General features: G+C 53.3%; 1 protein-coding gene across 4 annotated transcripts in view; it reads left to right on the top strand.

The window, feature by feature from the left end:
- The window catches only part of ACOT7 (acyl-CoA thioesterase 7), a 343,430-nt gene that overhangs the window by 1,498 nt on the left and 329,754 nt on the right, over positions 1–12,178 (top strand). The window contains exon 1 of one of the 4 annotated variants that reach the window (XM_077458313.1): positions 11,784–11,802. The exons of the other annotated variants lie outside the window; for them this stretch is intronic. The gene's annotated coding sequence lies outside the window, so the exon portion shown is untranslated. Of the gene's footprint in view, positions 1–11,783; positions 11,803–12,178 lie in introns of those variants that run through there. 4 annotated transcript variants of the gene reach the window in all.

The following is a 12,178-nucleotide window of genomic DNA, read 5'->3' as shown; positions in this document are numbered from 1 at the left end:
AGGAGAGGAATGGAGTGCTGGGGATCCATGGGGGGGGAGGGGGAGGAGAGGATGGAGTGCTGGGGATCCATGGGGGGGAGGGGGAGGAGAGGAATGGAGTGCTGGGGGTCCATGGGGGGGAGGGGGAGAGAGGAATGGAGTGCTGGGGGTCCATGGGGGGGGAGGGGGAGGAGAGGAATGGAGTGCTGGGGATCCATGGGGGGGGAGGGGGAGGAGAGGAATGGAGTGCTGGGGATCCATGGGGGGAGGGGGAGGAGAGGGAATGAGTGCTGGGATCCATGGGGGGGAGGGGGAGGAAGGAATGGAGTGCTGGGGATCCATGGGGGGGGAGGGGGAGGAGAGGAATGGAGTGCTGGGGATCCATGGGGGGGGGGGGAGAGAGGAATGGAGTGCTGGGGATCCATGGGGGGGGGGAGGAGAGGAATGGAGTGCTGGGGATCCATGGGGGGGGGGGGAGGAGAGGAATGAAGTGCTGGGGATCCATGGGGGGGGAGGGAATGGAGTGCTGGGGTCCATGGGGGGGAGAAGAGGAATAGAGTGCTGGGGGTCCATGGGGGGAGAAGAGGAATGAAGTGCTGGGGGTCCATGGGGGGAGAAGAGGAATGGAGTGCTGGGGGTCCATGGGGGGAGAAGAGGAATGGAGTGCTGGGGGTCCATGGGGGGAGAAGAGGAATGGAGTGCTGGGGGTCCATGGGGGGAGAAGAGGAATGGAGTGCTGGGGGTCCATGGGGGGAGAGAAGAGGAATGGAGTGCTGGGGTCCATGGGGGGAGAAGAGGAATGGAGTGCTGGGGGTCCATGGGGGGAGGAGAGGAGTGCTGGGGGTCCATGGGGGGATGAGAGGAGTGCTGGGGGTCCATGGGGGGAGGAGAGGAGTGCTGGGGGTCCATGGGGGGAGGAGAGGAGTGTGGGGTCCATGGGGGGAGGAATGGAGTGCTGGGGGTCCATGGGGGGAGAAATGGAGTGCTGGGGGTCCATGGGGGGAGGAATGGAGTGCTGGGGGTCCATGGGGGGAGGAATGGAGTTGCATGGGGGGGCGAAGGGGGGAGAGGAATGGAGTGCTGGGGGTCCATGGGGGGAAGGGGGAGGAGAGGAATGGAGTGCTGGGGATCCATGGGGGGGGAGGGGGAGGAGAGGAATGGAGTGCTGGGGATCCATGGGGGGGGGAGGGGGAGGAGAGGAATGGAGTGCTGGGGATCCATGGGGGGGGGGAGGAGAGGAATGGAGTGCTGGGGATCCATGGGGGGGGGGGAGGAGAGGAATGGAGTTCTGGGGATCCATGGGGGGGGAGGAGAGGAATGGAGTGCTGGGGGTCCATGGGGGGAGAGAGGAATGGGAGTGCTGGGGGTCCATGGGGGGGGGGGGGAAGAGGAATGGAGTGCTGGTGGTCCCTGGGGGGAGGAAAGGTGTGCCCTGAATTCCTTGGGGGAGGAATGGGGTCCTGGGGCAGTGCAGGGGGTCCCTGTGGCAAGGAAAGGAATGTGGGGGTCCCTGGAGGAGGAGGGGTGTGCTCAGAGTTCTGTGGAGGGGTGCTGATACTGGGGGAGGAGGGATGCTAGTGGGGGCCATGGGGGGAGCGGGGTGGTCCCGAGAGGTGGCTGGGGATTCTGCAGTGTGGTGGTGCTTGGCATATCTACATACATAGAACTGCATGTAATACCTACTCCTGACAGCAAGGTGGCAGTGTGTGCAATGTGAGGAGGGAGTGACGGCTGGGTCACGTGACTGCCGTCTTTCAGGTGACAGTTATTTATAAACATTTGAAACAAAATTGCAGATTTGTTTATAGATTTCTTGTTTTGTGATTCTTCTGTTTATATAACAATGGTGGTTTCCAGTGGTCTTCTTTAACCCTTTCATAGAAGTCCAGATACCCCCCCCCCCCCCCCCATCATATCCCTCAGGGTGCCTCTGACGCCCAATTTCCCAGCTAAATCATTCCACGTCGGGATTTATAACTTTCATTTGATATTCAGTTTTTTATAAATTCCTTGCTCATGTTCTCTGTTACAAGCTGGCAATGTCTCCAAATGTAAAGAAGCATTTTTTGTTATTTTTACACCTTTGCACCCAGAGGTATATTTATAAAGGTAAAAGAATGTCAGACAAGAAGCCGGGCCCAGCTATGGGGGGAGCAATGCAAAAAAAAATGCTGTACAGTGGGGAGAGGTTCTTTAAAAATCTACAAATCCTATAAGTGGTTGTAAACCCTCCATATCCCCAGTCAGGTGACTGGCCTCAGGTGATATACAAATCCTCCTACATAAGTTGCACCTGTTTATCTGCAGTCTTCTCTTCTTTACAGCCATCAAAACTTTCATTTTTTTTATTTTTTTAAGCACAAAATAAAAACCAGCTGTGATTAAATACCACAGAAAGTAATCCTATTTGTGTGAAAGATAAAAATGTAGTTTGGGTACAGTGTAGCATGACCGCGTAATTGTCATTCAAAGTGTGACAACGCTGAAAGCTGAAAATTGGCCTGGGCAGAAAGGGGATAAAAGTGCCCGGTGTTGAAGAGGTTAAGTAACATGCTCGAGACTGTCTTTAAAGCAGAGCTATGTGGCAGTTAAATCCCTCGCCGGTCACTGTCATCTTCTCTCCGGGCACTGGGTTTTCCAGCCTTCTGATTGGTCGGTGGTGGAATGACGTCATCCCGCACATGCACACGAGAATCCGTCATTTCAGCATGGCCTGAGAGTACCAAAGAATGCAGGATGAGCTGCGTGTGACCACATCAGCATGCACTCAGTAGAAGACTGGAGCAAGCAGGTAAGTGTTTGTTATTGCAGGAGGGACCTCAAACACCACCCTGCTCGCGGTTTTCTACAACTTATCTTCTTCTCCGCTTAAAAGCACTTTTTTTGTGTTGCAGAACAATTTTCATGGACGATCGCAGCGACACCGTCGCCTTATTTGGCTCTAGAACTAAAGTGACGTTAACCACTTGTGTATCGCCCTGCGGCAGGGCGGTCACTCTGTGACGATCACGTACCCAGTATGCGATCTGACTCTTCTGGGTTTGGTGCGTGCACACACCCCCAGCAACACGCACCCGCTGTGATTGGACACTGCGGGAGTAAATCAGCTCATCTTCCGATTGTTCAGAAGACAGGCAGGTCTGTCAGAAAGGAATGTACTGATTCTGTGGCTCTACTAAGCCTGAACATGGATCTTTGGGGTGTAGAGGGGGTCAGAGTGCCGGGGGGAGATATCTGGGGTGTAGAGGGGGTCAGAGTGCCGGGGGGAGATATCTGGGGTGTAGAGGGGGTCAGAGTGCCGGGGGGAGATATCTGGGGTGTAGAGGGGGGTCAGAGTGCCGGGGGGAGATATCTGGGGTGTAGAGGGGGGTCAGAGTGCCGGGGGAGATATCTGGGGTGTAGAGGGGGGTCAGAGTGCCGGGGGGAGATATCTGGGGTGTAGAGGGGGGTCAGAGTGCCGGGGGGAGATATCTGGGGTGTAGAGGGGGGTCAGAGTGCCGGGGGGAGATATCTGGGGTGTAGAGGGGGGTCAGAGTGCCGGGGGGAGATATCCTGGGGTGTAGAGGGGGGTCAGAGTGCCGGGGGAGATATCTGGGGTGTAGAGGGGGTCAGAGTGCCGGGGGGAGATATCTGGGGTGTAGAGGGGGGTCAGAGTGCCGGGGGGAGATATCTGGGGTGTAGAGGGGGGTCAGAGTGCCGGGGGGAGATATCTGGGGTGTAGAGGGGGGTCAGAGTGCCGGGGGGAGATATCTGGGGTGTAGAGGGGGGTCAGAGTGCCGGGGGGAGATATCTGGGGTGTAGAGGGGGGTCAGAGTGCCGGGGGGAGATATCTGGGGTGTAGAGGGGGGGTCCAGTGGTTTTTTTTTTATTTATTTTATTTAGCACCCCCAAGTTCTCACACAGTAGTGAATGCATACTTAGGTCAGACTCGCATATGTAAATGATATTTGCATCACACGTGAGGTATCGCTGCAAATGTCTGAGCGAGAGCGATAATTCTAGCACTAGATCTCCTCTGTAACTGTAAATCGGTAACCTGTAAAAATGTTTAAAGCGTCACCTATAGAAATCTTTAAAGTACCGTAGTTTGATGCCATTCCATGAGCGTGCGCAATTATAACACCTGACATGTTAGGTATTTAGTTACTCGGTGCAACATTATCTTTAATATTATACAAAGAAATATTTGTGTTTCATAATTCATCAAATTTGTATTTTTTTTTTCTCCAAAAAAATACTTTTTAAAGACGGCTGTGCAAAAAAAGTGACAAAAAAATTATTGCAATGACCAGCATTTTAGTGTGTGTGTGTGTGTATGTATATATATATATATATATATATATATATATATATATATATATATATATATATATTAGTATATGTATTGGGACACCGGCCTTTACACACACATGATATTTAATGACACCCAGTCTTAGTCCGGAAGGGTTCAGTATTGCGTTGGCCCTTTGCAGCTATAACAGCTTCACCTCTTCTGGGAAGGCCGTCCACAAGGTTTAGGAGGGTGTCTATGGGAATGTTTGACCAATTCTTCCAGAAGAGCATCTGTAAGGTCAGGCACTAATGTTGGATGAGATGGCCTGGCTTGTAGTCTCCACTTTAATTCATCCCGAAGGTGTTCTATTGGGTTGAGGTCAGGACTCTGTGCAGGCAGTCAAGTTCCTCCCACCCCAAACTCGATTATCCATGTCTTTATGGACCTTGCTTTGTGCACTGGTGGGCAGTCATGCTGGAACAGGAAGGGGCCGTCCCCAAACTGTTATCACAAATTTGGAGACATGAAATTGTCCAAAATGTCTTGGTATGCTGACACCTTTAAGAGTTCACTTCACTGGAACTAAGGGGCCAAAAACAACCCCCCATCATAATCCCCCTCCCCCTCCACCAAATGATTTGGACCAGTGCACAAAGCAAGGTGCATAAAGACGTGGCTGAGAGAATTTGGGGTGGAGGAACTTGACTGGCCTGCACAGAGTCCTGACCTCAACCCAATACACCTTTGGGATGAATTAGAGCGGAGACTGCGAGCCAGGCCTTTTCATCCAACATCAGTGCATGAGGGCAGCACAGTGGTGTAGTGGTTAGCACTTTCACCTAGCAGCAATAGGGTTGCTGGTTTAAATCCTGACCACGACGCTATCTGCCTGGAGTTTGCATGTTCTCCCTGTGCCTGTGTGGGTTCCTCCAGGTACTCCGGTTTCCTCCTACACTCCAAAGACATGCAGGTAGGTTAATTAGACACTGTCCAAAAAAATTGGCCATAATATGTGTATGTCAATGTTAAATGTGTTGGGACCCTACAGGTTAAAGGACTGCGTAAAAAGCTGCAGATGGACACCAGTGGCAAGAAAGCGCCCTGAGGCGATTCAGTTAGTATAGGTGGGCTATACAAGTCACTCATTCATTCAGTGCCTGACCCCACAAATGCTCTTCTGGAAGGATGGTAAAACCTCCCCATAGACACCCTCCTAAACCTTGTGGACGGCCTTCCCAGGAGAGGTGAAGCTGTTATAGCTGAAAAGGGCCAACTCAATATTGAACCCTCCGGACTAAGCCCCTGTACACACGGGTCGGAGATTTCGACAACCAAATCCGTCGGATTTTGGTCCGAAACTGTTGCATACACACGGTCGGACAAAGTTGTCGAAAAATCCGATCGTTCAGAACGTGATGACGTAATTTCGTTACGACGGGACTACGTTCAGGCTAGTAGCCAATAGCTTAGATGTAGGAATTTGAACTGAGCATGCGTGGCACTTGGTCCGATCAAAATTCTCTACACATGATCGGATTACGTCCGACCGGCCCAGTTGGTCGGGAAATATTTCCAACAAGTTGAAAAATTGGGTCCAACGGAATCAGTCCGATGCAGACCACACATAGTTGGATTATCCGACAACACGGTCCGATAGGACACATTCCGATGGATTCTCCGACCGTGTGTACAAGGGCTAAGACTGGGATGCCATTAAATGTGGTGTGTGTGTGTGTGTGTGTGTGTGTGTGTGTGTGTGTGTGTGTGTGTGTGTGTAAAGGCAGGTGTCCCAATACTTTTGGTAATATATTGTATAATGTTTGGGGGTTAAAAGTAATTTGCTAGCAAAAAATACAGATTTAATCTTGTGAACAACAAATGTCAGAAAAAGGTCCGGCTCCTTGAGGGGTTAAGATATTTCAGATGACATGAACGTGTTTAATTTCGATGAGATTTTAGCAATTGGCTTAAAGGGGTTGTAAATACTTACAACACACTTTGACCTACGGGTAAGCCTAGATTAAGGCTTACCTGTAGGTCCAAGACATATCTCCTAAACCTACATGGTTTAGGAGATATTTGCCAAAAGACAGGCACTGAGCGCACCGCAGTCAATGGCGATATGCCGCGAGTGGCGGCTCCCATGCGCATGCGCGGGAGTGACGTCATCGCGGCTTCGCCGAATGACAGCGGCAGAGCAGCGAGACCCACTGAGAAGATGGATGCGGCGGACTACAGGGGACAGCGGTGACTTCGCTGGCTCCTGTGTCAGGTAAGTGACACATAATGGACTACTATGCGATGCGATGGGATGCATTGTTAGTCCATTATGCTTTACCTTTGCAGGGAATGAAAGAGGAAGTAACACCCATCAGGGTTTACTTCCTCTTTAAATCGAATTGAATGATTTTTTTTTTTTTTTTTAAATAACATTTTAAGCCTTTTCATTTCTTCATCACACATTTATAACGCGGAGTGATGGGTGCAGCTGGCAGCACAGGCGGGCGCTCCGAGTTCTCAGCTGGAATGCAGATTGCTGTTCTCAGGATAGGAGGAGCTGTTCCTGGGAACATTAGACCGGCGTTGCATGCATGGGCTGCTGCACCATTATACTGCAGTGTGCTGCATTGCATAGACCTTTTTGTTTCTGATTGCAGCTGTGCTGCAGATCGTCAGGAGGAGCAGTAACATTTTGGCATGTTTTGGAAAAAATAGTGCAGGTTTTTTTATTTTTGTTAGGGGGGGGGATGTTTGGTGTCAGGGTGAGCATTAACACCCCATTTATATATGTGTGTGCTGCCCTAAAGAATAAAAAATAAATGCACATAATTTGCAGGGAAAAATTGCCTGCAAAGCACTGCACTGCAGTGTCTCGATGGATAGCAGGTGCAAGAGATGGTCAGAGACTGCAGACGGGATACAGGAGAGGGGTCAGAGACTGCAGACGTGATACAGGAGAGGGTCAGAGACTGCAGATGTGATACAGGAGAGGGTCAGAGACTGCAGACGTGATACAGGAGAGGGTCAGAGACTGCAGACGTGATACAGGAGAGGGTCAGAGACTGCAGACGTGATACAGGAGAGGGTCAGAGACTGCAGACGTGATACAGGAGAGGGTCAGAGGTCAGAGACTGCAGACGTGATACAGGAGAGGGTCAGAGACTGCAGACGTGATACAGGAGAGGGTCAGAGACTGCAGACGTGATACAGGAGAGGGTCAGAGACTGCAGACGTGATACAGGAGAGGGTCAGAGGTCAGAGACTGCAGACGTGATACAGGAGAGGGTCAGAGACTGCAGACGTGATACAGGAGAGGGTCAGAGACTGCAGACGTGATACAGGAGAGGGTCAGAGACTGCAGACGTGATACAGGAGAGGGTCAGAGACTGCAGACGTGATACAGGAGAGGGTCAGAGACTGCAGACGTGATACAGGAGAGGGTCAGAGACTGCAGACGTGATACAGGAGAGGGTCAGAGACTGCAGACGTGATACAGGAGAGGGTCAGAGACTGCAGACGTGATACAGGAGGAGGGTCAGAGACTGCAGACGTGATACAGGAGAGGGTCAGAGACTGCAGACGTGATACAGGAGAGGGTCAGAGGTCAGAGACTGCAGACGTGATATAGGAGAGGGTCAGAGACTGCAGACGTGATAAAGGAGAGGGTCAGCAGACTGCAGACGTGATAAAGGAGAGGGTCAGCGACTGCAGACGTGATACAGGAGAGGGTCAGAGACTGCAGACGTGATACAGGAGAGGGTCAGAGACTGCAGACGTGATACAGGAGAGGGTCAGAGACTGCAGACGTGATACAGGAGAGGGTCAGAGACTGCAGACGTGATACAGGAGAGGGTCAGAGGTCAGAGACTGCAGACGTGATATAGGAGAGGGTCAGAGACTGCAGACGTGATAAAGGAGAGGGTCAGCGACTGCAGACGTGATAAAGGAGAGGGTCAGCGACTGCAGACGTGATACAGGAGATGGGTCAGCGACTGCAGACGTGATACAGGAGAGGGTCAGCGACTGCAGACGTGATAAAGGAGAGGGTCAGCGACTGCAGACGTGATACAGGAGAGGGTCAGCGACTGCAGACGTGATACAGGAGAGGGTCAGAGAGTATTCAAAATAAAAAAAGAACAGCTGACATTCTGCCCGTGTCCCCCTGTCAGAACCCAACAACTCAGTGGGGGAGGTCACTGAACTAACCTTGCATGGTTAGTACAGCGGCTCTGACCAAAGCTGACAGTGTTTGTGTTTTTTTTTTTTTTTTTTTACACTAATAGTGTGTACCCAGCTTTAGTATCTGAAGTGGCCCCAAGGGCCACTCAGACAATGCCATAGAATGACACATGGCCCCAGCCCACTTAACTGCTATTTTGTCTGGACAGCTTGTTCTGTTAATGGAAGTTGAAATGCATCAGACTTGCTGGCAGGATCACCAGGAGAAGGTATACAGTATCTCACAAAAGTCAGTACACCTCCTAAGTGAAAATGTCCAAATTGACCCAAAGTGTCAATATTTTGTGTGGCCGCCATTATTTTCAGCAATGCCTTCACTCTCTTGGGCATGGAGGTCACCAGAGCTCACAGGTCACCACTGGAGTCCTCTTCCCCTCCCATGATGACATCACAGAGCTGGTGGATGTTGGAGACCTTGCGCTCCTCTACCTTCCGTTTGAGGATGTCCCACAGATGATCAATAGGGTTTAGGTCTGGAGACATGCTTGGCCAGTCCATCACCTTTACCTTCAGCTTCTTTAGCAAGGCAGTGGTGGTGTTGGAGGTGTGTTTGGGGTGATTATCATGTTGGAATACTGCCCTGCGGTCCAGTCTCTGAAGGGAGGGGGATCATGCTCTGCTTCAGTATGTCACAGTACATGTTGGCATTCATGGTCCCCTCAATGATCTGTAGCCCCCCAGTGCCGGCAGCACTCATGCAGCCCCAGACCATGACACTCCCACCACCATGCCTGACTGTAGACAAGACACACTTGTCTTTGTCCTCCTCACCTGGTTGCCCCCACACACGCTTGTCACCATCTGACACCAATACCTTTATCTTGGTCTCATCAGACCACAGGACGTGGTTCCAGTAAACCATGTCCTTAGTCTACTTGTCTTCAGCAAACTGTTTGTGGTCTTTCTTGTGCATCATCTTTAGAAGAGGCTTCCTTCTGGGATGACAGCCATGCAGACCAATTTGATGCAGTGTGCGGCGTATGGTCTGAGCACTGACAGGCTTGACCCCCCCCCCCCCCCCCACCCCTACAACCTCTGCAGCAATGCTGGCAGCACTCATACGTCTATTTCCCAAAGACAACCTCTGGATATGACGCTGAGCACGTGACCTCAACTTCTTTGGTGGACCATGGCGAGGCCTATTCTGAGGGGAACCTGTCCTGTTATACCGCTGTATGGTCTTGGCCACCGTGCTGCAGCTCAGTTTCAGGTCTTGGCAATCTTCTTATAGCCTAGGCCATCTTTATGTAGAGCGACAATTCTTATCTTCAGATCCTCAGAGAGTTCTTTGCCATGAGGTGCCATGTTGTACTTCCAGTGACCAGTATGAGAGAGTGAGAGCGATAACACCAAATTTAACACACCTGCTCCCCATTCACACCTGAGACCTTGTAACACTAACAAGTCACATGACACCGGGGAGGGAAAATGGCTAATTGGGCCCAATTTGGAGATTTTCACTTAGGGGTGTACTGACTTTTGTTGCCAGCGGTTTTGACATTAAATGGCTGTGTGTTGAGTGATTTTGAGGGGACAGGAAATTTACACTGTTATACAAGCTGTACACTCACTACTTTACATTGTAGACAAGTGTCATTTCTTCAGTGTTGTCACATGAAAAGAGAGAAGAAAAGATTTACACTAATGTCACTGAGGGTGTACTTACTTTTGTAAGTTATTGTAGTAACAAATACCAGAAAAAAGGATGCAGCCGTCACATCTAAGAGCTGTAATTTTAATACATTTTAGTTTTGGGTTTATGCCGCTTTAAGCCTATGATTAGCAGTTGGTGAAGTTTTGGAAGGATTTGGGATTGGAGAGGCTTCCGTAGCTCGGAGAATTGTGAGAGGAGAGGCCTCCCTCGTAGGACGGGGAGGGTGGGAGGAGAGGCCTCCCTCGTAGGACGGGGAGGGTGGGAGGAGAGGCCTCCCTCGTAGGACGGGGAGGGTGGGAGGAGAGGCCTCCCTCGTAGGACGGGGAGGGTGGGAGGAGAGGCGGCCCTCGTAGGACGGGAGGGTGGGAGGAGAGGCGGGCCCTCGTAGGACGGGGAGGGTGGGAGGAGAGGCCGCCCTCGTAGGACGGGGAGGTGGGAGGAGAGGCCGCCCTCGTAGGACGGGGAGGGTGGGAGGAGAGGCCGCCCTCGTAGGACGGGGAGGTGGGAGGAGAGGCCGCCCTCGTAGGACGGGGAGGGTGGGAGGAGAGGCCTCCCTCGTAGGGACGGGAGGGTGGGAGGAGAGGCGGCCCTCGTAGGACGGGGGGGTGGGAGGAGAGGCCGCCCTCGTAGGACGGGGAGGGTGGGAGGAGAGGCGGCCCTCGTAGGACGGGGAGGGTGGGAGGAGAGGCGGCCCTCGTAGGACGGGGAGGGTGGGAGGAGAGGCCGCCCTCGTAGGACGGGGAGGTGGGAGGAGAGGCCGCCCTCGTAGGACGGGGAGGGTGGGAGGAGAGGCCGCCCCTCGTAGGACGGGGAGGGTGGGAGGAGAGGCCGCCCTCGTAGGACGGGGAGGTGGGAGGAGAGGCCGCCCTCGTAGGACGGGAGGGTGGGAGGAGAGGCCGCCCTCGTAGACGGGGAGGTGGAGGAGAGGCCGCCCTCGTAGGACGGGGAGGGTGGGGAGGAGAGGCCGCCCTCGTAAGGACGGGGAGGTGGGAGGAGAGGCCGCCCTCGTAGGACGGGGAGGGTGGGAGGGAGAGGCCGCCCTCGTAGGACGGGGAGGTGGGAGGAGAGGCCGCCCTCGTAGGACGGGGAGGGTGGGAGGAGAGGCGGCCCTCGTAGGACGGGGAGGTGGGGAGGAGGCCCGTGGACGGGGAGGGTGGGAGGAGAGGCCGCCCTCGTAGGACGGGGAGGGTGGGAGGAGAGGCCGCCCTCGTAGGACGGGGAGGGTGGGAGGAGAGGCCGCCCTCGTAGGACGGGGAGGTGGGAGGAGAGGCCGCCCTCGTAGGACGGGAGGGTGGGAGGAGAGGCCGCCCTCGTAGGACGGGGAGGTGGGAGGAGAGGCCGCCCTCGTAGGACGGGGAGGGTGGAGGAGAGGCGGCCCTCGTAGGACGGGGAGGTGGGAGGAGAGGCCGCCCTCGTAGGACGGGGAGGGTGGGAGGAGAGGCCGCCCTCGTAGGACGGGGAGGTGGTGAGAGGCCGCCCTCGTAGGACGGGGAGGGTGGGGAGGAGAGGCCGCCTCGTAGGACGGGGAGGTGGGAGGAGAGGCCGCCCTCGTAGGACGGGGAGGGTGGGAGGAGAGGCGGCCTCGTAGGACGGGGAGGGTGGGGAGGAGAGGCCGCCCTCGTAGGACGGGGAGGGTGGGAGAAGTTCGGGTTGTATAGTAAGTTCTTCTCTATGCAATCTCTGCACATCATTGTGTTCTCTCCCTATGATCTCTGGGCTGTATACAATGTACGCGTCTCCTGTATACAATGTACGCGTCTCCTGTATACAATGTACGCGTCTCCTGGATACAATGTACGGCTCTCCTGGATACAATGTACGCGTCTCCTGGATACAATGTACGCGTCTCCTGGATACAATGTACGCGTCTCCTGTATACCAATGTACGCGTCTCCTGTATACATGTAGCGTCTCCTGTATACAATGTACGCGTCTCCTGTATACATGTATATGTCTCTGGATGCTTTGTCGCTGCTGAATATTCTGAAGGTCACAGAAACGAATACAGCTTAAATTTCAATTGGAGGAACCTC

Source organism: Lithobates pipiens, unplaced genomic scaffold (genome assembly GCF_037356315.1).
Source record: "Lithobates pipiens isolate NorthernLeopardFrog02 unplaced genomic scaffold, aLitPip1_a1.2 Scaffold_27, whole genome shotgun sequence".
NCBI lineage: Eukaryota > Metazoa > Chordata > Amphibia > Anura > Ranidae > Lithobates > Lithobates pipiens.
The sequence above is the reverse complement of the archived record's forward strand: the minus strand, read 5'-3'. Positions and strand labels throughout refer to the sequence as shown.